Source organism: Neophocaena asiaeorientalis, unplaced genomic scaffold (assembly GCF_003031525.2).
Source record: "Neophocaena asiaeorientalis asiaeorientalis breed wild unplaced genomic scaffold, Neophocaena_asiaeorientalis_V1.1 scaffold133, whole genome shotgun sequence".
NCBI classification, from domain to species: Eukaryota; Metazoa; Chordata; class Mammalia; order Artiodactyla; family Phocoenidae; genus Neophocaena; species Neophocaena asiaeorientalis.
Window position 1 is genome coordinate 4,036,271 of NW_020174429.1, and position 25,449 is coordinate 4,061,719.

Genomic DNA, 25,449 nt, shown 5'->3' on the forward strand with positions numbered 1-25,449 from the left:
GTAGAATTCTTGTTCTTTTCTGGTATTGAAGAAGCTAAATAGTGATGTCCAACATGCCATAGTGATGAACACATAGAACAAGGTTCCTGGGGTCTAGATTGCATCTGGAGAGAGAAATAAAAAGGTGAAGTTTATCACTGGGTAAATGGTTCAAGCAAAGAAGATTCCTCTGCATAAACTGTCCTTCACGATCTTTCAGGCTTTCTACTTGAGATTAATAGTAATCTGCAAATGTTCTTTAAGCAGTGGGTTCAGCTGTAGATATGATGATGATTCCCATTTTATAAAGAAATCATAAGATGGAAATGAAGCTTAGACATTAATTTATCCAAGCAAACCCAGCCAGTCAAATGACAGAACCAGGATATGCCCCCAGACTCTCTGTTGACAGAGGTAGTGCTCTTCTATAACACATGCTTTTCCAGGATGGAACAAATGGAAGGTTCTTCAAGACCTTAAGCAATGACACCTGTTAAAACTGCTTCTGCTGAACTGTCCTGCATTTGTCTAGCCGAATTTGGACTTAAGTGGATCTCTCACTGAATATGAAGTGATCAGAAAGCCAAGTGTCTAGCAATAAGGATGTGGGTCCTCCAGAGTACAATGCGTTCTAATAACCTCAGGCAGGGTGGGAAATGGGGGGGGGGTGTGCCCTACTAGATTCTCTGTGCTGCGGTGACCCCCAAGCATGTGGTAACCTGGGGAAAATTACTTCATTGCATCATAGCTTGAATGAACTCACGTAGACCACAGATGCTCCCGGAACAAACCCGTTTCACCCAGGGAGACTTCTGGGGAGGATGAAGCTTGGCAAAATACTTTTTAAAAAGTCAGTATTCCTATTGTTTTTCCTCAAATAAATTGCTGAAATTATCCCTCGATATAATGTTCTTGAGGATATACAAATAGTCTACAATGATAGCACATAGCAAGTATTTCAGAATAAAAATCGAAGAAGCATCTCAGTGAATTGTGAACTCCTAGAGGATTCTTCACATCCCAGTGCATGCCACAGTGCCTTGAACACAGAAGGTGCTCAGCATATGTTCAGAGAATGATACATCTGGCAAGAGACATTAATTATTATAGTGATGCTAGAAAGAGATTCCTAAGCACAGGAGTCTATTTTCAAGACTATTTTTAACACACAAAAGGTCCTATACTATTATGATGGATGTTAATAAATGGGTATGCTACAGATGTTGACAGCATCTTAGTCTCTTGCCTATAAACCATCGCCTTGTAAACAAGTCTTTTATTCCCCTGCACTGCTTCACTGTGGCCAGGTCACAGTAACCTTAGTAACAGTAACCTTAGAAATGCAGGTTGCTTTTGCCATTTGATGGGTATCTTCCCTACTGCCTTCTGCCCATGCCCTCCAGCCCAGACACCCTTATGGTGCAGCACGGGGAAAACAGTGGCAGGGGTAGGGAAGAGTCACACTGCACCATCCTCTAGCCTAGACCTGGCCGCCCCTAGTCTAGGACCAAAGCCAAGACGTAAGAACACACTATATTAGGCTTTTCTTGATGCTGTGCTGCTGCTGTCGGTGAGAATGTGAAGGAGGATGATGAAGGGGCTTAAAGGGGAAAGAGAGATGCAATCTTAAGCTCTGCCAGACACAGAGAACTTCGGAAAGAGTCCAAGTCAGCTTGGTGTAGATTGGGTCACCACTGCTGCTAAAATAATTTCAGTGAAAGTCCAGATCTATAGAAAAGATATAAGTAAAAGTGAATCCAAATAAGGTATTGATCTTACTTCCCACTCACCTCTCTTCTGGTGATAAATCACCCTCATCTCAAATTGCAGCTCCCCTATGAAGAGGAGAACTTTATTTCTTGACCACGAAGACTTAACAAAGTGGTCTCATCCCTTGTATGAAAGGGGCAGGCATTTCAGTGATTGAAATGGAGGAGCTGAGGACAGGGTAGTGACGTCTTGCAGAGCCCCACTGTGGTGGCAGTGGTGGGGACCTCTGTGAGAACAACCGCACTTCCATGAGCAGTCATGGTCCCACAATAGACGTGACCACATGTGGCAGGGTTAAGGGGCTGGGGCAGGTGCTTGGGCCCCAAGGGGAAGACACTGTTGGTTGCCTACCAACCACTGTCTGACCTGTCTCCCTTGTCTCAAAATCTTGTCTGGACCAGATAACAATGCACTCAGCAAACAGTGGCCCCCCTGGGCTATAACTGATGCACTACAATTGATTTAAGCTAGTTGTGGTTACCTTGTTTTCCTCTTCCTGTCATTGATTCAGCTGCAGGCACATGACATTATTCTGGCCCTAGAGACCTAAGGAGAAATTCACTGGAGGCTCCTGGGAAAGATTTTCCTACCTAGTTTTACCTTTTTAAGGAAGGGGATTATCACTGCAGGAGAAGAGGTTTTCTCTCTCAGAATCAGTTGTATGAGAAGGTGGTGATACCTGGGCCTGAGACTGTCTTAGTTTCCTAAAGCTGCTGTAACAAATTACTACAAACTTGGAGGCCTGAAGCAAAAGAAATTGATTCTCTCACAGTTAAGAAGACCAGAAGTCCAAAATCAGTATCACTGGACTGAAGTCAAGCCCCTGGAGGCTCCAGGGGAGAATTCTTGCCTCTTCCAGGTTCTGGTGGCCGTCAGCATTCCCGAGCTAATGGCTGTATCACTCCAAGTTCCACGGTCATTATCTGAAAATCTTTCTCTGCTTGTGTTCACATCTTCTTCTCTTCTATGTATTGTCAAATCTCCCTTTGCCTACCTCTTATAAGGATACATGTGAGTCCATGTAGAGTCCGCCTGGGTAGTCCAGGAAAATCTCCCCATGTCAAGATAGTTAACTGAGTCATATCTATAAAAACCATCTTGTACTATATAGAGTAATAGTTCCAGGTTTCAAGGATTAGGATGTGAGTTTGGGGGTGGGGAGGGGACGTTTTTCCGTTTGCTGCAGTGACTATGAGGATAGAGCCAAAAAAAAAAAAAAATCACTTAGAAGCCTCTCTGGAAACCTAATGCCACTGAGTTTTTGAGTTAAGCAGCCTTGGATACAGCTACCACTGGACTTCAGGGGTCACATGGTTGAGGAATCGTCCAACATCAAAGATGACCCCAAGGGTCTTGGGGACATCCAGGTTATCTGTACAGGCCTGGGCGTCATCCAGGGGCAGGTGCACACCTCAGTGAGCTCAGCCTCCTCTGCCAGGCACCCGACCCTATCCCCCCATGCTGCCATCCGGAGCGTGTGTCACCTCTGCAGAGAACGTATTCTGGCTGGAGCAGTCAGTCCCACGCCAGACTTGGATGTGGCTACCCGGTTGCTGATCAGATCAAAGAGGGCCAGGTGGTAGCCACGCTCCTCCCAAGCCTCCCTGATGGCCCTTTTCTCCAGCGAGAGCCCAGGCTGGTCCATGAGCCTCGCAGCTTGGATGCCACCTGGGCCGGGCAATGCCGTCCGCAGCTCCGGAGGCTGTCAGCATCCTCGCCTGCTTAACCGCTGGCCAGACCCACTTTACCAATACCACGCTCCTCTGAGGAGAGTTGGACACGAGAGTGGTCATACTGTCATGTTTTGGTGAGGTCCCATGGCCTCAGGATGTCACTTGGGCCGCAATGCCATGTGAGCAGCCACAGGTAGGGGCCGCATGGTATGGGGTGCAGCACGGCCTGGGGCGGACATGGGCAGGGTCTGCCCTGGACTCCAGCCCCTCGCAGCCTTCTTTTTATATACAATAATTTACTCTCATTTTTAAAACCATGGTTTATGAGATATCTTGCTACTTGAACTTGAAAATACTTGGCTTGGGGAAAAAAAAAAAAACATTTGAGATAACTTCTCGGCAATTTCTTAAAATATCCAGGGGAGAGCAAGGGGAGGAAGTTACATTTTTGAGGCTGGTTGATTTTTTTAGCATATAAACTGTTAGGAGTTGAGCAGGGTTTCTCAAAGCTGGCACTGTTGATATTTTTAACCAGATGATTCTTTGTTGTGAGGGGCCGTCCTGTGTGTTGTAAGATGTTTAACAGCATCCCTGGCCAGTAGCATCTCTTTCCCCAGTTGGGACAACCAAAAATGTCTCCAGACCTTCCCAAATGTCTTGTGGAAGGAGCAGAGAGGGGCAGGATTCTTCCCGGTTGAGAACCACGAGGCTAATGAGATAATATTGGAGATTCTTAACTGAAATATGTATATATTTTGTAATAAGAGATGCCTGACATCAAAACATTGAGATAACATTTGGAGAATACAACTTCTTGTTGAGGGACTAAAGTTGACTTACGTGGAAAACGTGCCTGAGGTATGAATGCCACAAGATTACTTGTGGTAATATGGGTATAAGTTAGTTGATTGTGTTTAGGTGTACACAACTAAAAGTAATTACATTTGGTTGTATAGAACATATTCATTCAGTGTGTTTTCACTCGAGCCGTTGTTACGCCTCACGCATCCCTGGAAGATGGGAAAACTATCTGAGGACTATTGTGGTTTTTTTTAACATCTTTATTGGAGTATAATTGCTTTACAATGGTGTGTTAGTTTCTGCTTTATAACAAAGTGAATCAGTTATACATATACATATATCCCCATATCTCTTCCCTCTTGCATCTCCCTCCCTCCCACCCTCCATATCCCACCTCTATAGGTGGTCACAAAACACCAAGCTGATCTCCCTTTCATATGCGGCTGCTTCCCACTAGCTAGCTGTTTTACATTTGGTACTGTATATATGTCCATGCCTCTCTCTCACTTTGTCCCAGCTTCCCCCTACCCCTCCACATATCCTCAAGTCCATTCTCTAGTAGGTCTGCATATTTATTCACGTCTTGCCCCTAGGTTCTTCATATCCATTTTTTGGAAATTTATTTATTTACTTAGATTCCATATATATGTGTTAGCATATGGTATTTGTTTTTCTCTTTCTGACTTACTTCACTCTGTATGACAGACTCTAGGTCCATCCACCTCACTACAAATAACGCAATTTCGTTTCTTTTTATGGCTGAGTAATGTTCCATTGTATATGTGTGCCACATCTTCTTTATCCATTCATCTGTTGATGGACACTTAGGTTGCTTCCATGTCCTGGCTATTGTAAATAGAGCTGCAATGAACATTGTGGTACATGACTCTTTTTGAATTATGGTTTTCTCAGGGTATTTGCCTGGTAGTGGGATGGCTGGGTTGCATGGTAGTTCTACTTTTAGTTTTTTTTGTGTGGTTTTTTTTTTTTTGCGGTACGCAGGCCTCTCACTGCTGTGGCCTCTCGCATTGCAGAGCACAGGCTCCAGACGCATAAGCTCAGCGGCCATGGCTCATGGGCCCAGCCACTCCGCGGCATGTGGGATCTTCCCGGACCAGGGCATGAACCCATGTCCCCTGCGACGGCAGGCGGACTGTCAACCACTGTGCCACCAGGGAACCCTACTTTTAGTTTTTTAAGGAACCTGCATACTATTCTCTTTAGTGGCTGTATCAATTTAAATTCCCACCAACAGTGCAAGAGGGTTCGCTTTTCTCCACAACCTCTCCAGCATTTATTGTTTGTAGATTTTTTGGTGATGGCCATTCTGACCGGTGTGAGATGATATCTCATTGTAGTTTTGATTTGCATTTCTCTAATGATTAGTGATGGTGAACATTCTTTCATGTGTTTGTTGGAAATCTGTATATCTTGTTTGCAGAAATGTCTATTTAGGTCTTCTGCCCATTTTTGGATTGGGTTAATTGTTTTGTTGATATTGAGCTGCATGAGCTGCTTGTTTGTTTTGGAGATTAATCCTTTGTCAATTTCTTCATTTGCAAATATTTTCTCCCATTCTGAGGGTTGTCTTTTCATATTGCTTATGATTTCCTTAGCTGTGCAAAGGCTTTTAAGTTTCATTAGGTCCCATTTGTTTATTTTTATTTCCATTTCTCTAGGAGGTGGGTCAGAAAGGATCTTGCTGTGATTTATGTCATAGGGTGTTCTGCCTATGTTTCCCTCTAAGAGTTTGATAGTTTCTGGCCTTACATTTAGGTCTTTAATCCATTTTGAGTTTATTTTTGTGTATGGTGTTAGGCAGTGTTCTAATTTCATTCTTTTACATGTAGCTGTCCAGTTTCCCCAGCACCATTTATTGAAGAGGCTGTCATTTCTCCATTGTATATTCTTGCCTCCTTTATCAAAGATAAGGTGACCATATGTGCGTGGGTTTATCTCTGGGCTTTCTATCCTGTTCCATTGATCTATATTTCTGTTTTTGTGCCAGTACCATACTGTCTTGATTACTGTAGCTTTGTAGTATAGTCTGAAGTCAGGGAGCCTGATTCCTCCAGGTCCGTTTTTCTTTCTCAAGATTGGTTTGGCTATTCAGGGTCTTTTGTGTTTCCATACAAATTGTGAAATTTTTTGTTCTAGTTCTGTGAAAAATGCCAGTGGTAGTTTGATAGGGATTCCATTGAATCTGTAGATTGCTTTTGGGTATTAGAATCATTATCACAATGTTGATTCTTCCAATCCAAGAATGTGGTATATCTCTCCATCTGTTTGTGTCATCTTTGACTACTTTCATCAGTGTCTTACAGTTTTCTGAGTACAGGTCTTTTACCTCCTTACGGAGGTTTATTCCTAGGTATTTTATTCTATTTGTTGCAGTGGTAAATGGGAATGTTTTCTTAATTTCACTTTCAGATTTTCCGTCATTAGTGTACAGGAATGCAAGAGATTTCTGTGCATTAATTTTGTATCCTGCTACTTTACCAAATTCATTGATTAGCTCTAGTAGTTTTCTGGTAGCATCTTTAGGATTCTCTATGTATAGTATCATGTCATCTGCAAACAGTGACAGCTTTACTTCTTCTTTTCTGATTTGGATTCCTTTTATTTCCTTTTCTTCTCTGATTGCATCTAACTGCTTTAGGTGTAAGATTAGGTTGTTTATTTGAGATGTTTCTTGTTTCTAAAGGTAGGATTTTATTGCTATAAACTTCCGTCTTACAACAGCTTTTGCTGCATCCCATAGGTTTTGGGTCGTGGTGATTTCATTTTCATTTGTTTCCAGGTATTTTTTGATTTCCTCAGTGATCTCTTGGTTATTTAGTATTGTATTGTTTAGCCTCCATGTGTTTTTATTTTTTACAGATTTTTTCCTGTACTTGATATCTAGTCTCATAGCGTGGTGGTCGGAAAAGATACGTGATAGGATTTCAATTTTCTTAAATTTACTAAGGCTTGATTTGTGACCTAAGATGTGATGTATCCTGGAGAATTTTCCATGAGCACTTGAGAAGAAAGTATATCCTGTTGTTTTTGGATGGAATGTCCTATAAATATCAATTAAGTCCATCTTGTTTAATGTATCATTTAAAGCTTGTGTTTCCTTATTTACTTTCATTTTGGATGATCTGTCCCTTGGTGAAAGTGGGCTATTAAAGCCTCCTACTCTGACTGTGTTCCTGTCGATTTCCCCTTTTATGGCTGTTAGTATTTGCCTTATGTATCAAGGTGCTCCTATGTTGGGTTCACAGATATTTACAATTGTTATATCTTCTTCTTGGATTGATCCCTGGATCATTATGTAGTGTCCTTCTTTGTCTCTTATAATAGTCTTCGTTTTAAAGTCTATTTTGTCTGATGTGAGAATTGCTACTCCAGCTTTCTTTTGATTTCCATTTGCATGGAATATCTTTTTCCATCCCCTCCCTTTCAGTCCGTATGTGTCCCTAGGTCTGAAGTGGGTCTCTTGTAGACAGCATATATACAGGTCTTGTTTTTGTATCCATTCAGCCAGTCAATTTCTTTAGTTGGAGCATTTAATCCATTTACATTTAAGGTAATTTTTGGCATGTATGTTCTTATTACCATTTTCTTAATTGTTTTGGGTTTGTTATTGCAGGTCTTTTCCTTCTCTTGTGTTTCCTGCTTAGGGAAGTTCCTTTAGCATTTGTTGTAAAGCTGGTTTGTTGGTGCTAAATTCTCTTAGCTTTTGCTTGTCTGTAAAGGTTTTAATTTCTCCAGCGAATCTGAATGAGATCCTTGTGGGGTAGAGTAATCTTGGTTGTAGATTTTCCTCCTTCATCACTTTAAATATGTCCTGCCACTCCCTTCTGGCTAGCAGAGTTTCTGCTGAAAGATCAGCTGTTAGTCTTATGGGGATTCCCTTGTATGTTATTTTTCCCTCGCTGCTTTTAATATTTTTTCTTTGTATTTAATTTTTGATAGTTTGATTAATATGTGTCTTGGCGTGTTTCTGCTTAGATTTATCCTGTATGGGACTCTCTATGCTTCCTGGACTTGGTTAACTATTTCCTTTCCCATATTAGGGAAGTTTTCAACTATAATGTCTTCAACTATTTTCTCAGTCCTTTTCTTTTTTTCTTCTTCTGGGACCCCTATAATTCAAATAGTGGTGCATTTAATGTTGTCCCAGAGGTCTCTAAGACTGTCCTCAATTCTTTTCATTGTTTTTTCTTTATTCTGCTCTGCAGTAGTTATTTCCACTCTTTTATCTTCCAGGTCACTTATCCATTCTTCTGCCTCAGTTATTCTGCTATTGATACCTTCCAGAGAATTTTTAATTTCATTTATTGTGTTTTTCATCACTGTTTGTTTGCTCTTTAGTTCTTCTAGGTCTTGTTAAACGTTTCTTGTATATTCTCCATTCTATGTCCAAGATTTTGGATCATCTTTACTATCATTATTCTGAATTCTTTTTCAGGTAGACTGCCTATTTCCTCTTCATTTGTAGGTGTGGTAATTTTTTCTCTTGCTCCTTCATCGTCTGTGTGTTTCTCTGTCTTCTCATTTTGCTTAACTAACTGTGTTTGGCATCTCCTTTTCAGAGGCTGCAGGTTTGTATTTACCTTTTTTTTTTTTGGTGTCTGCCCCCAGTGACTAAGGTTGGTTCAGTGAGTTGTGTAGGCTTCCTGGTGGAGGGGAATAATGCCTGTGTTCTGGTGGATGAGGCTGGATCTTGGCTTTCTGGTGGGCAGGTCCACGTCTGATGGTGTGTTTTGGGGTGTCTGTGACCTTATTATGAATTTTGACAGCCACTTTGCTAATGGGTGGGATTGTGTTCCTGTCTTGCTAGTTGTTTGTCGTAGGGTGTCCACCACTGTGGCTTGCTGGTCATTGAGTGGAGCTGGGTCTTGGCGTTGAGATGGAAATCTCTGGGAGATTTTTGCCGTTTGATATTGCGTGGAGCTGGGAGGTCTCTTGTGGCCCAATGTACTGAAACTGACTCTCCCACCTCAGAGGCACAGCCCTGACACCTGCCTGGAGCACCAAGAGCCTGTCATCCACATGGCTCAGAATAAAAGGGAGAGAAAAAAGAAAGAAAGAAAGAAGAAGATAAAATAAAAAGTTATTAAAATAAAAAATAGTTATTAAAAGTTTTTAAGTAATAATAAAGAAAAAAGAAAGAAGAGAGCAACCAAACCAAAAAACAAATCCATGAATGATAACAAGCACCAAAACTATACTAAAAAAAAAAAAACGGACAGACAGAACCCTAAGACAAATGGTAAAAGCAAAGCTATACAGACAAAATCACACACAGAAGCATACACATACACACTCACAAAAAGAGAAAAAGGGAAAAAATATGTATATAGTTGCTCCCAAAGTCCACCTCCTCAATTTCAGATGATTCCTTGTCTATTTAGGTATTCCACAGATGCAGGGTACATCAGGTTGAATGTGGAGATTTAATCCGCTGCTCCTGAGGTGCTGGGAGAAACTTCCCTTTCTCTACTTTGTTTGCACAGCTCCTGGGGTTCACCTTTGGATCTGGACCCGCCTCTGCGTGAAGGTCACCTGAGGGCGTCTGTTCTTCGCTCAGACAGGATGGGGTTAAAGTAGCAGCTGATTTGGGGGCTCTGGCTCACTCAGGCCGGGGGGAGAGAGGGGCGTGATGCGGGGTGAGCCTGCGGCGGCAGAGGCCGGTGTGACGTTGCAGCAGCCTGAGTCCTGCCATGTGTTCTCCTGGGAAGTTGTCCCTGGATCACAGGACCCTGGCCATGGCGGGCTGCACAGGCTCCCGGGAGGGGAGGTGTGGAGAGTGACCTGTGCTCGCACACAGGCTTCTTGGTGGCGGCAGTAGCAGCCTTTGCATCTCACGCCTGTCTCTGGGGTCTGCACTGATAGCCGCAGCTCGCGCCCGTCTCCAGAGCTCCTTTAAGCAGCACTCTTAATCCCCTCTCCTCGTGCCCCAGGAAACAAAGAGGCAAAAAAATGTCTCTTGCCTCTTCGGCAGTTCCACAATTTTCCAGACTCCCTCCCAGCTAGCTGTGGCACTCTAGGACCTTCAGGCTGTGTTCACGCAGCCGACCCCAGTCCTCTCCCTGGGATCCGACCGAAGCCTGAGCCTCAGCTCCCAGCCCCGGCCGCCCCGGCGGGTGAGCGGACAAGCATCTCGGGCTGGTGAGTGCCGGTCGGCGCCGATCCTCTGTGCGGGAATCTCTCCGCTTTGCCCTCCGCACCCCTGTGGCTACGCTCTCCTCCGCGGCTCCGAAGCTTCCCCCCTCCGCCACCCGCATTCTCCGCCCGCGAAGGGGCTTCCACGTGTGTGGAAACATTTCCTCCTTCCCAGCTCCCTCCCACTGGTGCAGGTCCCGTCCCTATTCTTTTGTCTCTGTTCTTCCTTTTGCCCTACCCACGTACATGGGGAGTTTCTTGCCTTTTGGGAGGTCTGAGGTCTTCTGCCAGCATTCAGTAGGTGTTCTGTAGGAGTTGTTCCACATGTAGATGTATTTCTGATGTATTTGTGGGGAGGAAGGTGATCTCTACATCTTACTCTTCCGCCATTTTGAAGCTCCTCTATTGTGTTTTTATGACACTTGTGTTTTAGACTTTATTCCATAGCCTTGCCAACCCTTCTGGCCAGGATGATAAAGATTCTTCTGTCTGTGGAATAATCTCCATGTTAATTTTTTACACTTCCATACTTGTTTTGCTTAGGATAACACATGTGCAAACTGGATTTTCTGCATATGTCTACCAAACTCCATTTGTAAATGTCTGTCCAGTGTCCCCATCTCCGAAATTTGTTTGTTTCCTTTGAGCTGTCCTTCTGTGTAACTGAATTCTGTGCATCCTTCAGGAGCTGGCTCTGCCCATGCTCACTGCAGAATGTTTCCTGATAACTCCAGTCAGTACTGCACTCACACTGTTTACTGCTTGGCATCTGTACAACTTCTTCACGTTTGATTGGAGATTTGAGATGGATATAAATCTTAGATTTTTCTTTATTTCCTGTGTGCAAGCCTTGTTTTCTCTGTCAAAGCATCAGCTCCTTGATGGAAGGACTCCCTGTCTTTACTATAATAATCTGTAACCCTCACTCCTCAGCAACTCTGACTTAAAAAGGGTGCTGATTGGGGGCTTCCCTGGTGGCACGATGGTTGAGAGTCCACCTGCCGATGCAGGGGACATGGGTTCGTGCCCCGGTCAGGGAGGATCCCGCATGCCGCGGAGCGGCTGGGCCCGTGAGCCATGGCTGCTGAGCCTGCGTGTCCGCAACAGGAGAGGCCACAGCAGTGAGAGGCCCGCGTAACGCAAAAAAAGTAAATAAATAAAATAAAATAAAAATAAAATAGGGTTCTGAGCACATGGAAGTTACTCCCCAGGCAAGGTACTTGTTGAATGAAGACTATCTTAGTAGGGTAGCAGCCTGGATTTTTATTTCACTCAGAAAAGACTGCTTCCCATGGTGACTGTCTAGCATCGCTCTCAGTCAGGAGTCCTGTTGGAAGTAAGCTGAGATGGAAGGGTTTTATTCCAACCTGGGATAGGCTCTAGCATCGCTCTCTGTCAGGAGTCCTGTTGGAAGTAAGCTGAGATGGAAGGTTTTTATTCCAACCTGGGATAGGCTCTAGCATCGCTCTCTGTCAGGAGTCCTGTTGGAAGTAAGCTGAGGTGGAAGGGTTTTATTCCAACCTTGGATAGGCTCTAGCATCGCTCTCTGTCAGGAGTCCTGTTGGAAGTAAGCTGAGGGGGAAGGGTTTTATTCCAACCTGGGATATGCTCTAGCATCACTCTCTGTCAGGAGTCCTGTTGGAAGTAAGCTGAGGTGGAAGGGTTTTATTCCAACCTTGGATAGGCGCAGGTGAAAAAGTTTGACACATAAATATTACACTGCATATCAAAAAATAAGTCTCATATGTTCAGAAGGCTGAGTTTGCTGAGCCTTGTGTGCTCCCCAAGCAGTTGACTAGAATCATCTATGGCAGGAATTTTCCTGAGGCAGCATCAGTATGGGCAGCTCAGGATTTCGAGGTGTGGTTTCCTTCGCTCTCAAAAGGAGAGTTTCCTTCAAAAGTACACTCCAAAACTTTTTTAATAAAACAAGGTTTTTACTCTCATAAGAGGGCTTTGTTACATTGAGAAAGGGTGCCCTTCTGTAAACAAAAGTGTGGTTGTCCTTAAACTCGGGGGCATTGCTTTCCTGTGAACTCTCAGCAATAGTAAATGAAATTTCCATATTTCATCAACTCCGAGACACATTTGAGAAATACTTTTACATGTATGAATTAGGGTACATCTTGCAATCATAATAGGCCAGTGATATTGGGCTCTAGTGGTCATTTTGCGGCAGGCATGGACATCAGAACTTGCAGAATGAATGCATGTTAGGGACCTGGCAGAATATCCTAGAGATAACAGTTCATCAATTTAAAAATGAATTTTGATGAACTGAGTCATGGCACAGAGTAGAAATGAACACCTATGATGGAGGAGGCATGAAGTGACTGTTAAGAGTCAGATGCAGAATGTGAAGTAGTGATAGAATTGGCTTATTTTTCCTCTTGCTGGATGCCCAGAGTGATGTATGGAAACTGGCTAAGTTTAAGTGAGCTTAAAAGAGCTCCTTCTATAAACTTCTGCTTTTAGATGATACAAAAGCATTGGACCATGTTCTTTTATTGGCAGAATTATTTCTTAGTGATACATCCTGTAATGGTACATCTAACATGCAGTGCTTTCTTAGATTCAGTGAAATCAGCATCAAGGGGGTTTTAATGACATGAAAAAATGAGTCAAAATTCTCATACAGTAAAAAAGACACAATACCTTAAGATTTGGGCACAGAGTTTAAGAACTGGGAAGGAATCCCAATTTCTAATATCCTTAGTTACTATGTAGCAAAGATGTTCATCCTCTGAATGACTCTTTCTTAATCCTTGCTTAAGATTCTTGTATTTTAATTACTTCTGATAATTGGGATTCCATTGCTATCATTAATAAGAAGGGGACTAGTAATATTGGTAGGTCTTCTATGTTTAAAATGTGTTATCTTAGTACTGAAGCCTCAGCTGTCCTGCTTGCTGTGATTATATAACAGAGCTTCCCAACCATGTGCCATGAATCAGTTCAGGTAGAAAAAAATATTCATCCCTTTAGCCATAGAGTCTGGGATGTCCAGAACACATTGGCAGGCTGCTTCTGGCCACATAGAGCCTATATTTTCACTGCAGTGCTGTACAAACATTAACCTTTTTTAGGTACATCCTAACATGGAAAAGGTTGAGAAGCACTGCTCAGATGGACAGGTTGCTAGTAGCTGCTCTGAAAGAATATGGAGTAGACAAAATGAAGAATCCCTTGGTCACCGAGGCCCTGTCACTGATGGCGCAGGTTATGTCCAAAAGTTTCCCAGTAAGAGTCCATACCGTTACTACACTGGTCCAGGAGTATTTGTTTCCACATTTGCAATCCCAAGGAAGTCAGATAAGAATTTATACTCCTTTTGCCACCAGAGTGGAAGGAGGAACTTTGGTACTGAACATGAAAGTATTGAAACCAGCATCAGTTCTACAAAGGGGGTCCTCAGAATGGGGTCTTTGGACCAGCAGAATCGGCATCACTGGAAATTTGTTAGAAAGGCAGAAACTTGGGCCCCAATTCAGACCTCTGAATCAGCCACTCTGGGATGTGATCCCTTCTTCTATCCTTTAAGAAGCTATCCAGATGGTTTTGTTTTGTTTTTGCGGTCCGCGGGCTTCTCACTGTTGTGGCCTCTCCTGTTGCGGAGCAACAGGCTCCGGACGCGCAGGCTCAGCGGCCATGGCTCACGGGCCCCGCCGCCCCGCGGCATGTGGGATCTTCCCGGACCCGGGCACGAACCCGTGTACCCTGCATCGGCAGGCGGACTCTCAACCACTTCGCCACCAGGGAAGCCCTATCCAGATGGTTTTGACGTTTGCTTAGGTTTGAGAACCACTGACCTATAGTTTCCAAAACATAAAAGATAACGGAAAAAATAGAACTCTTGGTCTCTTGCCTGAAATACCCTGGAATGTGGGCCCTAGAATAGGAGTCATATTTCTCCTGTCTTTTTTTGTGACTTTGGGCTAATTACTTAGTTTTATTGGGTCTCAAGTCTTTTCCAGTGTAAAATGAAAGCATGCGATTAGATCTTTTTGTTCCTTGTCATTTTTTTCATCGCCCTGTATTTTAAAATTTCATCAAGTGCTCTGTAGCACCTTCTGCAGACCCATGGAGGTGGGGGCATGAGTGGGAGATGGCAGGTTTTCAGGACCCTTTCATGATGCTGATGAAGGGAGGAACCATCTTCTTTCCGCATGGTCTGGCAGGAGTTCGCCCAAACAGGACTTTTCCTGCTTGATGAGTAAGAAATGACTGTGAAAACAATGTGGGCCTAAGACTTCATTACCAGCCTCTGGTTTCTAATCCTGGCCCTGATAGTAACTCTCACTGTGGTATCAGGCAAGTCTTAATAACTCTTTGGATCTCAGTTCTTTTACTGTAATACAAGAAATCAACTAAGGAAAGAGAGCTTTATGTATCTAGAACAATGATCAGAGAGCAGATAGCCAATAAATCCTCCATTTTCTTTCCTTCTCAATTCAGAAATTCCATTCTTTGGAATTCTTTAGGGTTAAAGATTACTCTGCAGACATTGAGTCTTGATTGCCACATGATTTTTCAGGTTCCTAAGCTTCTCCCCCCAAAGGAAACACTTGTTGACAGTAGTCAGTGTTCTTGCTGGCTTGTGTAGTTGGTAGGCATATCCAATGTAGTCTGCCTACCCACCTTCAATCCGCTATCTATTGCGAGCTGTAGGCACTTTTGACGTGGATGTGTGGATATCAGTAATATGTCTTACTTTAATTAAAATTGTTTTACCCATGAGAGATTAGAAGCAATTTCTTTTTGGTATTTACATATTATTTATTTATGATATTTTTCATAGACTCTCACAATTTTTAACATCAGTGATGTACCAGACACTTTCCAATAGGTTATTCTATTTAATCCTTACAGCAATTGGTGAAATAGGTGTTATTGCCTACATTTAAGATGAAGAAACTAAGACTCAGTTTGAGTAACTTTGCAAAGGTCACTCAGTATGTGACAAAACCAGAATGTCAACCCAAGTGTTTTGCTTTCCAGAGTCAACGCTCTTTGTACAGAAGCAAAGTTTTCCTAAAAACTCATGTTTGCTGGGTAAATGGCTTTAGTGTTTACTTAAGTGTTTCTCTAGTTGAGGAAGGTGCTGAGAAGATGTTAAAATTCAAGTTTAATCAATCAGCCAATTACTATTTATTGAATGCCTGCTGGGTGCAAGGATTGCACTTGGCGCTATGGGAAGTGAACAACAACAAAGAAGATCAAACTGATCATAATGTAGTGAAAGAAGAGAAACACACATAAAGTGATGCTCGACCTGTGAGGCCCCAGAGAGAGTTCCAAAGGAGAGGGAGAGGGGAAGAGTGGCAGGAGACCAGGGCTACACAGCTCCCTTGCAACTGGGCTGGTCAGGAAATGTTTTTTCTGACTTGGCATATGTATCAGGTTTTACTATGCTTCTGGCATTATCTTAATTTCTACAGCAGCCCTGTCCCCATTTTAGAGCTAGGTAAACCAAGTACCAGAGAGATGAATTGAGCCTCACCCATACGTACAACTGGCAAGAAGTAGGAATGGGAATCACACCTGGGTCTTTCAGAGTCCAAGTCTGATCCTCCTTCTATGACACCATTTATTAGAACTAACTCTAGAAAAGACTTGTTAACATTTATGCTTTCCCCAAAGTAGAGTTGTAATCATCTAAATGCCAAGAAATGGGGGTTTGAAGACCAGAAGATTTTATTTACTCATTGAGAGTTTCAAATAGTTGCATAAGGAGTGAGCAATGTTCTGTTGAAGGAGAGGTCTTTGGTTCTTGTGTTTTTTAAGCTGTTACGCCAGTGTTTATTCAGGTGTGTGCTAAGGATTCAAACATTAAAAAGAGCAGTTTAGAATCTTGTACAGCTCTTTAGAGAAAGTCCTACTCCCCAAATATTTATCCATGCACGAAATTGCCTTCTCGTTTGGGAGGGGAGGTTGCAGCCTTGGTTGGTGGAGGCTGCTGAGAGCCCTGGGCAGCCTTGGACAGTGAGGCTGGGCTGACAAGGGGTCAAACCTGATTGGGGGTGGGGAGTAGGCCTCCGAGGGATAAGCGTCACCACAAAGCTCAGAGCAATACCTTCTACTTGGGGAGTCACCAGTGAGGCCAGGCCGAGGAGCAATTTTCAAACATTTCAGAAAGTTCAGGCAGTTGCTAAGAAGACTGTCGCTGGGGTGATGCCAGGAGCCTGGGCAGTGGCATCCGTCTAATTACTTAACTGCGGTTATAACTTTTATGGGCGTCAGCCTGCAGGGCTTTGATGGGAGGCAGCAAAACCAGACAGTTAGCAAGTGAGACTTGCCCACTGCATGAAAAGCAAATGTCACCACAGCCCTGAAGAATGAAGCCACCCCAAAAGGAAGCACAGGCACAAACTGTTAGCTCAAGGAGAAAGTATTCAAGGGGAAATTCGAAGTGCTTGTTTTTATTTTGTTTTGCTGATAAAGCGCATTTTGAAACATGAAGTCCTTTTGGAAAGAATGCAAGTTTTTTCTATATTTTTATTACAGTCATCTAAAACTTATATATGCTTATAGAAAAAAAAGGAAACAGGAATAAATAGAAATTGAATGGCTGAGTTTAAAAAAAAACAGTATTTTGAATAAGAATGTCTAACATATTATCAAAGAGTCATCTAAGTGTAAGGGGATCCTTACTGCTCATGGTACTTCTTGATAATGGAACAGAATTTACCTTCCATGGTAGGCATGGGAATGGTCCCAATTTGAAAAGTCAAAATGTATTAAAATGTCCTTTCGAGATCAAACAAACTAAAAACTTGAAACCCTGTAATACCTATCACAAAGATATATGTGTATCTTTAACACTCAATAAATATTTATCGCTAAATCAATCTTTTTTTCAGAAGGCTTGTGTCAGAATCCTAATCTTCTGTATTCTCATAGTATCTCTGTGTTTCGTCTGGTGTTAATTTTATTCTAATACACAGGGAACTGTTATATACAACTATTCAGTTACCAGAAATACTCCATCACAGTGTCCCGTGCCTGCAACATTATTGTTAAGTGGACATGATATAATATGTATAATTAACAAATATGAATACCGCAAAATGGGCCAGCTAGGAACCAGTTTTTCCTAATGAATCACTGATAATGCAAAGTTCTCTTGGCTGTTCTCATTGTAAAATATGCATGGGTCACTACTTCCTACTTTTTGATTCCACCCTGGTTTATTAGCTTAGATATCATGAAAGTTTCCCAAACGACGCCCTTAAGCTATTTTGGCATATATATAGATAGATAGAGAGAGAGAGAGAGAGAGGCTGGGAATTTAGATCTCCTCTGCTTCAGTCATCTTAAGGGTGGAGATATTAAAACCCATAAGGCAAGCAACTAAAAATAATTCAAGTAATTAAATTTTAGATCCAGAAAAAAACTAGTTATTATCAAAACCAGCCAAGCCTCTTCCTAGTGGATGTGGAATCTGAGGCCAGAGAAGGTCAGTGACTTGTTCAAGCTCGCCCAGCCAGTGGCAGACTTGTGCTGACCACCCAGGACCTCCTCAAGGTTATCAGATTAGTGCTTTACCCACCACGCAACATTTCACAGCAGTTTTTCTGACCATTGACTTGTGTTGTACGTGCCTTGGTAGCCATGCTGTTTTCCCTTGGAGACAGAGGGATGAACTGGATGGTTGATCAAGTCCCCTTCTGGCACAGGGGGCTGAGGCCAGCTGGAAAATTTCTGCAAAGACTGTCATTTTCCTCACCAGTAAATGAGCAGTGCCCTCACTTGCAAGTACCACAAGGTTATAAAAGAAAGAGAACCAACAGCAAACTTTAATCAACTTAGAGACATTTAGATGACTTCCAGGTTTTAGTTAACTTGAGTGTTACGTTAGCATTCTTACAGCCACCAGGCAAAGGTGTGACTCTGACCTGTTAACGGAGGTCCTCTTGGCCCTGTGCTGTGGCTCTCTGAATGAGGACCTTTCATCTCTTCTTATTGGATCGTTCTTCTACCGTCTCCCAGTTGGAGTAATTTCTGTCTCCACTTGGATATGAACAGCACTTTCTTATCATATGTTCTCCTCTTTCCTCAGTGCTTCTGTGTTTTCTTGAATCAAAAAAATCAAGAGGGAAAAAAAAATCTGCCAATGTTCAGTGAAATGATGAAGAAGGCTTTTAGCAGAGCCCTTTTCCTTTGTTCACAATTACTTCCATTTCCTTATTCTACATTCACTACCTAATCTATTCAGTATAGCTTGTGCCCTTTATGATAGGTGGTCTCCCATAGTCTCCACTTGCCCTTGTACATTAGCACCAAGCTTTCTTTAACCCAGTCTTTTTACCTGGACTCCAGACCATATCTGCCTGCCTACCGGAAACTTTCATCGAATGCACCTCACACTCAGAGCCTCCAACATGAATTTCTCACTCCCTCATTCCCTTTTATTCCTCTAGAATCTATGAAGTTACTCAAGCCATGTGCATAAGCTTTCATCATCTCTCTTTCACTATCGTCTCTTAACTCTACTTCCCAAGTAATGCTGCAAAAATCCCTTCCTTTCTCCTCCTATTGCAGCAACCTTTGTTTATCTTTTCTGGAGTCATGTAACTGCCCTCCTTGCTTCTAGTGCTGCCCCCTGAAGGCCAGCATCCATCCTGTTTGAAGTGTCATCTTTCCTAAAACACAAATCTTTTTTCTGCCATCCCCATGTTTATACGCCTTTGACGGCCATCATTGCTTTTTCGGAGTGAGTCAAAATTCCTCTCTCTGATGTGTCTCAGTTTGTTTTGTAGCTGATAGAATAGGTAAATTCTCAACATTGCTTGAAAATTCAGGGCGTTATTAACAGACATTTGATCAGAGGGATGATCGGAGTCCAGGAACACAACGCCTCCACCCCAGTTTTTTTCCTGTCCCTCCTGGTAGGGAAATGTACCAGGCAGAGTTGGGGTTTTTAACCCTGCATACAGGGATAGGATGCCATGCAGATGACTTGAGTTGAGGCTCTTTTCTGTCTGCCTCTGTCGTAACTTGTGTGATGAAGTTAATTCTGAATAGTTTTGTTTCTTGGTGGTCTAATTGACTTTCATTTTAATAGTTGGGCTCATCAGAGCATCAACCCTTTCATTTTAGGCAATGTCATACTGTCCATATATAATGTGCTTTTAATAATGAAAGCATTTGAATCTTACCTAAAATAAGCAGTTCTCCTATTAGTAAACTTTTTAGAATAGTACTAATACATAATTTATATTATTGGCCTTCCGGAAATTTCTCCCAGGGCACTATGCACTGGGAACCAGATCAAAGGGACATTTTCTATCTGTTGCCAGCTTCTCTATCACTCTGTCCCTTTGTTTTTTTAAAGTCAGGTTTATTGTGGTCTAATCTATATGCAGTAAAATTCACCCTTTAGTTGCATAGTTCCATGTGTTTTGAAGGATGTGTACATTTGTTTAACTACCCACCGTAATCAAGGTAGAGAACATTCCCATTACTCAGAAAAGTTCCCCCATGCCTCTTTGTAGTCAATCCCCTCCCCACACCTCGAGCCCCTGATCTTTTGGTCTGCTCTTGTACTGCCTTTTCTATAACATCACATAAATGGGATGATTCAGCGGGTAGTCTTTTGACTTCAGCCGCTGTCGTTTGGTGTGATGCATTTCAGAGCTGCCCGCGTCGTGCACGCGTTACTTTATTCCTTTTTCTTGCTGAGAAGTATATTTCACTGTTTGCATTTCACACTTCGTGAGTACATGTGTGCATATGCCACAGTGTGCTGATCCGTTCTCTAGCTGGTGGAGGCATGGTGTGGTGGATAGACTCTGAGGTGGTCCCCACGGTCCCTGCCTCCTGTGTTCACGCCTTTGATTAATCTCCTCCCCATAAGTGCAGGTGGGACCCGTGACTTCTTTTTAACCAATAGAATATGGCAAAGGTAGTGCAATGTCACTGACCTGATTATGTTACCTTATATAAGATTATCTTAGAAAACTCACTTTAGAAAGTCCCTTTGCTGGCTTGAGAAAGTAAGCAGTCATACTAAGGAAGTCCACATGACAAAGAGCTGAGGGTGGCCTCTGGGAGCTACAGACAGCCTCCAGCTAACAGGCAGCAAAAAGCTGGGGTGCCACAGTGTAAGTGAGCTTGGAAGCAAATTTTTCCCCAGTCAAGCCTTGAAGTGAGATTGCAGCCTTGCAAGAACCTAAGCAGCTAAGCCATGCATGGACTCCAGACCCGCAGAAACTGAGATAACAGATGTGCATTTTTAAAAGCCATTAAATTTGTGTCAACTTGTCATATTTGTTGTAACGGCAATAGAAAACTAATATGGGCTGGTTGTTTCCAGTTTTGGGTGATTACAAATAAAGTGTGGGTATTGACCTATATTTTTATTTCTTCTGGATAAATATCTAAGAGTGGGGTTGCTGAGTCATATGGTTAGTTTAACTTTCTAAGTAACTGACAAACTGTTCCAAAGTGGCTGTGCTATTTTACATCCCCACCAGCAGTGTATGAAGTTCTAGTTGCTCCATATCCACAGCAGCAGTTGGAATTACCTGACATTTAAACGTTTAGCCATTCTAATAGGTAAATAATGGTATCTCATTGTGGTTTTAATTTGCATTTCTCTAATGAGTAGTGACACTGAGCATTTTTATGTGGTTATTTTTCTATCCATCATCTCTTCTTTGAAGTATCTATTCAAATTGTTTACCCATTTTAAAAAATAATAAGTTTTGTCATTGAGTTGTGAGAGTTCTCTATGGATATTGGATATAATCTTTTAACAGATATGTGTTTTACAAATATTGTCTCCCAGTCTGTAGGTTGACTTTTCATTTTCCTAACAGCGTCTCTCAAATAACAGTAATTTTTAGCTTTGATGAAATCAAAGTTAATATTTTTGTTTTATGGATAATGCTTTTGATGTTATATCTAGGAATTCTTTGCCCAATCCAAGGGTACAAATACTTTCTCCTGTATTTTAGTCTAGCAGTTTTATAGTTTTAGGTTTTACTTTTAGATCTCTGATCCATTTTGAGTTAACATTTGTACAAGGTACAATGCATGTGTTGTTTTCCTTTTTGTCTACAAATTTCAATTATTTCAGCAGAATTCATTGAAGAGACTACACCTTTGCAAAAATCAGTTTCACACACACACACACACACAGTTCTATTTCTAGACTCTCTATCCTGTGCCATGCGTTCGGGTATTTGTCCTTTCACCAATAATACACTCTCTTGATTATGGTAGTTTGAAAAAAGTCTTCATAATCAGGCAGTTGATGTTTTTCAACTTTCCTTTTTTTTTTTTTTGGAAATAGTTTTGGCTATTCTAGTTCTCCTTCATATAAATTTTGGAATCTGTCAATTTCTACAACTCTGCCTACTAGAATTTTGATTGGTATTGCTTTTAATGTAGAGACCAATTTGAGAAGAATTCTCATGTTAACAATAGTAGGTATTCTAATCTATGAACACGGTATTTAGATCTTCTTTGATTTCTCTCAACAATGTTTTGGAGTTTTCAGAATACAAACATTACACATATTTCTGTTACATTAATTGTCCCTAAGAATTGTGTATTTTTTATGCTTTAGTAAATGGTATTGTATTCTTAAATTTTCAATTTCTAATTAGTTATTGCCAACAGATAGAAATACAATTGAATTTTATGTACTGAAATCCTGCAACTTTGCAAATTCAGTTTTACAGTTTTTAGCAGATTTCTTGCGATTTTTCCGTATTGATAATTGTGTTGTCTATTAATAGAGATGGGTTTATTTCTTTTCTAATATGTATGTTTTTAATTTCTTTTTCTTACCTCTTATTGCACTGACTGCAACCTCCAATGTGATGCTGAATAGGAGTGGAAGGAAGGCATCCTTGCTTTGTTTCCCATTTCAGGGGAAAAGCATTCAGGCTTTCACTATTAAATATGATGTTAGCTGTAGATTTTTTTTGTATATTACTTGTATAAAGTTGATTGTTTCCTTTAATCCCTAGTTAGAGATTATTTTTTTTAAATCGTGAATGTTTATTGAATTTTGTCAGAACATTTGTCTCCATCCACTGAAATGATCACATGGTTTTCTTCTTTAGTGTGATAATATGATGAATTACATTTACTGAATTTTTTAAAAAAGAATTTTGAATCAGTCTTACATTACCAGGATAAAACCCACTTGGTCATGATGTGTTATCCTTGATGTTCCCAGCTTTAATTTAGCAATACTTGGTTGAGGTCAACTCCTCTTTAATTTTGTCTTCCACTGTGCAATCCATCCTCTGGTCTTTCTGCAGTGCTTTTAGTTTCCTAACCTGGACTTACTGCCTCACATCTTGTCAGACAAATTTTGGGGTGTTTCCTTAGCCCACCAAATGCCCAACTCTAATAGAATTGTATCCTCATTTCTCCCAAGAGGGTTAAGGCCTTGACAGCCATGTTTGTACTATATGACCCTGGCTATAGCTGATTGGACCAACGGCAGGCACCTGACCTAAGTTGGACCAGTCATTTCCTCTTTCCCAGGAACTTGGACCTGAGATTCAAAGATACCAGCTGGTTTGAGCTGATTGCTAGAAGTGAGAACATGTCAAGTCAGGAGCAAACTACCCTTTTGGGATAGCCAAGTTGAGCCAATGCAAGAATAATAGAGAAAATACTTTGGTTTGGACAAACAGAGACAGGAGACAATTGAAGTTCTTCTTTTCTTTGGGTTTCATGATTCAATCCTATATTCCTCCTTCCCCATATATTTCCTTTCTTTCTCAAGCTACTTTTGAATGAGGTTTTCTACTTGGAAACAAAACTGCCTCGGCCAAGTTATACTCCAGTGACTTTGCACGCTCTGTTCCTACAGCTTGGAGTGCCATACTCTAACTGGTTTGCTCCTGATTCTTCTAGAGATCTAAGCATCTTATGCTTGGGTTAAACTTATCCTGACTCTCCTCTCAGGTAGAGGCAGTGTTTCATTATGATAACTATCATTTACCCCTTCTATCACACTTATTAAACATTATTATAATACTTGAGCTAGATTCTGAGCTCCAGGAATTTGGTTTTTAAAAGTATTTTGTGTCTCCTGGGACTAGTGTTTGGCCCATACTTATATCCTGGTAAATGCTTGGAATTAATAAATTTATCCAATGAGTTAATTCAAACACTCTGCTTTTGTAACCACTTCAAGGGCCTTTTATCCCTCACCTTCAGAAGCAAGGGTTAGAGAGGTAACACTTTCAACTTTTCTTTGTCTCTGTCTTCCATAGCAGTGGTTCTCAAAAATGGTTGTATATTAGAGTCATCCGGTGGAGCTTTTAGAAAATCTTGATACTTAGGCTGCTCCCTGCACTGATTAAAGCAAAATCTCTAGGGAAAAGACCCAGAACTAGATTTTTAAAACCGTAATCACTTGGCAGATGAGGCTTATATAATATAAGCAATGCAATACTGATGGCCTGGATCACACTCCCATAAATGCTGAAGTAATTGACCTTGGGTGTGACTGGAAGGCAGGGGTTTTAAAAGCTCCTCAGATAATTCTAATATGAAGCCAACTTTGAGACCCACAGTCCTAGCAGTGTCCTTATTCTCTGGTTCATAGAACAGTTCTTTAGGAACTGAAAATGCATGGCAGTAATGGAAAGTTACACCTTCAGTGTTGCATGGGAAGCAGGTGGGGAAATCTAAAATTTAGATCATATGGCCTCATTTTGCAGGCCAGGGAACTTGGTACTAATTTCATGTGTCTGATGCAGGAATATCACTTACACACCTGCCCCAAGTTTTTCCCTCTCACAAACTGAATCATAACCCTGGTTATAGTTCACAAGGATCCATAGCTTGGTAAATACAAAGTAGGCCACAGATACTGAAGGGTGGTGACTTGGAAGCTGCTGACAGAAGCAGCCCATATCCTTCATTGCACTGTCCTTGGTGCTGACTTTGGTAAGGAAAGCGGTGCCTCTACGTCTTGTTGATTCCTCTGTTTTGACTTTAGGAATTAATGGTGTTTCTTTGCTTAACTTAGAAATTAATGATGTTTACACTGGTGAGGGAAAATTAATGCTATTGCATTGTTATGAAACACAAAGTAAGAGTAAGAAATATTTAGGTTAGTAATCAAGAACATATCTTCTGATGAGCTTGACTTGCCGCCTTTTAGCTAGTTTTATGCATGACTGCTTCCTAAGACTGCCCAGTGGGTTACAGGTGACAGAAAGGAACCAAAAATTATGATCACTTTACTGAGGCATGGCAAAGCTGCACATGGGTGGAATGGAACAGTGAAACAAACCCAAGTTACAGGTGACAGAAAGGAACCAAAAATTATCACTTTACTGAGGCATGGCAAAGCTGCACATGGGTGGAATGGAACAGTGAAACAAACCCACGGTGGGATTTCTTTGTTCTCAGCATTCATTCTGGGCCTCCCTTTGTAATTTGCCTTTTGAGCACCGTAGAATCAGTTATTTTTGTACCTAAATTTTTTCTTGTTACTCAGCTACTATGGTTTTACTGTTTGATGTCTCCCTAATTGTCATCCTTTCTGGACTCAAGCCTGATCTCTCTCAGGTACTTGATTTTGCAAAACCCAGAGCCTTCATCCTTGTTGCTGTTGGGCAAACACTTACAAAGCAATATCATAACATAATCCCTTAATAACACAGTACTCTGTTTCACATAATTAGAATATACATTTCTTGCCTAGTCCTTTACTCCTTCTAACCAGCCTGCCGTAATGATAGTCCTTATCATAGTGGAGTTCTGCTAGTCACGTCTCAGCGGTTTAACCAGCCAAATATTTACTTCATACTCATGGACTATGTTGATTGTTGGTTGACTAGGTTCGGTTCTGATTTGTCTACTCCCAAACTCAAGGTATTAGAGCAGCCACTGTCAACAATATTGTCAGTATCTGTGCCAGAGGGGAAAATAATGTAGAAAGTTATAGACTAGCTCTGTCATCACTGGTCACATTTCACTGGCTAAAGCATGTTTTAAGATCATGCCTATTTCAAGGAGACAGAGAGGGACCTTCAAGGTGGCAGAGGAGTAAGACGTTGAGATCACCTTCCTCTCCACAAATACATCAGAAATA

The 25,449-nt window shown here is 41.7% G+C and overlaps 1 pseudogene; it reads right to left on the reverse strand.

Annotated features, from left to right (window-relative positions):
• Positions 1-3,035: 3,035 nt before the first annotated feature.
• Positions 3,036-24,271, reverse strand: LOC112407480 (uridine diphosphate glucose pyrophosphatase-like; annotated as a pseudogene).
• Positions 24,272-25,449: the final 1,178 nt, after the last annotated feature.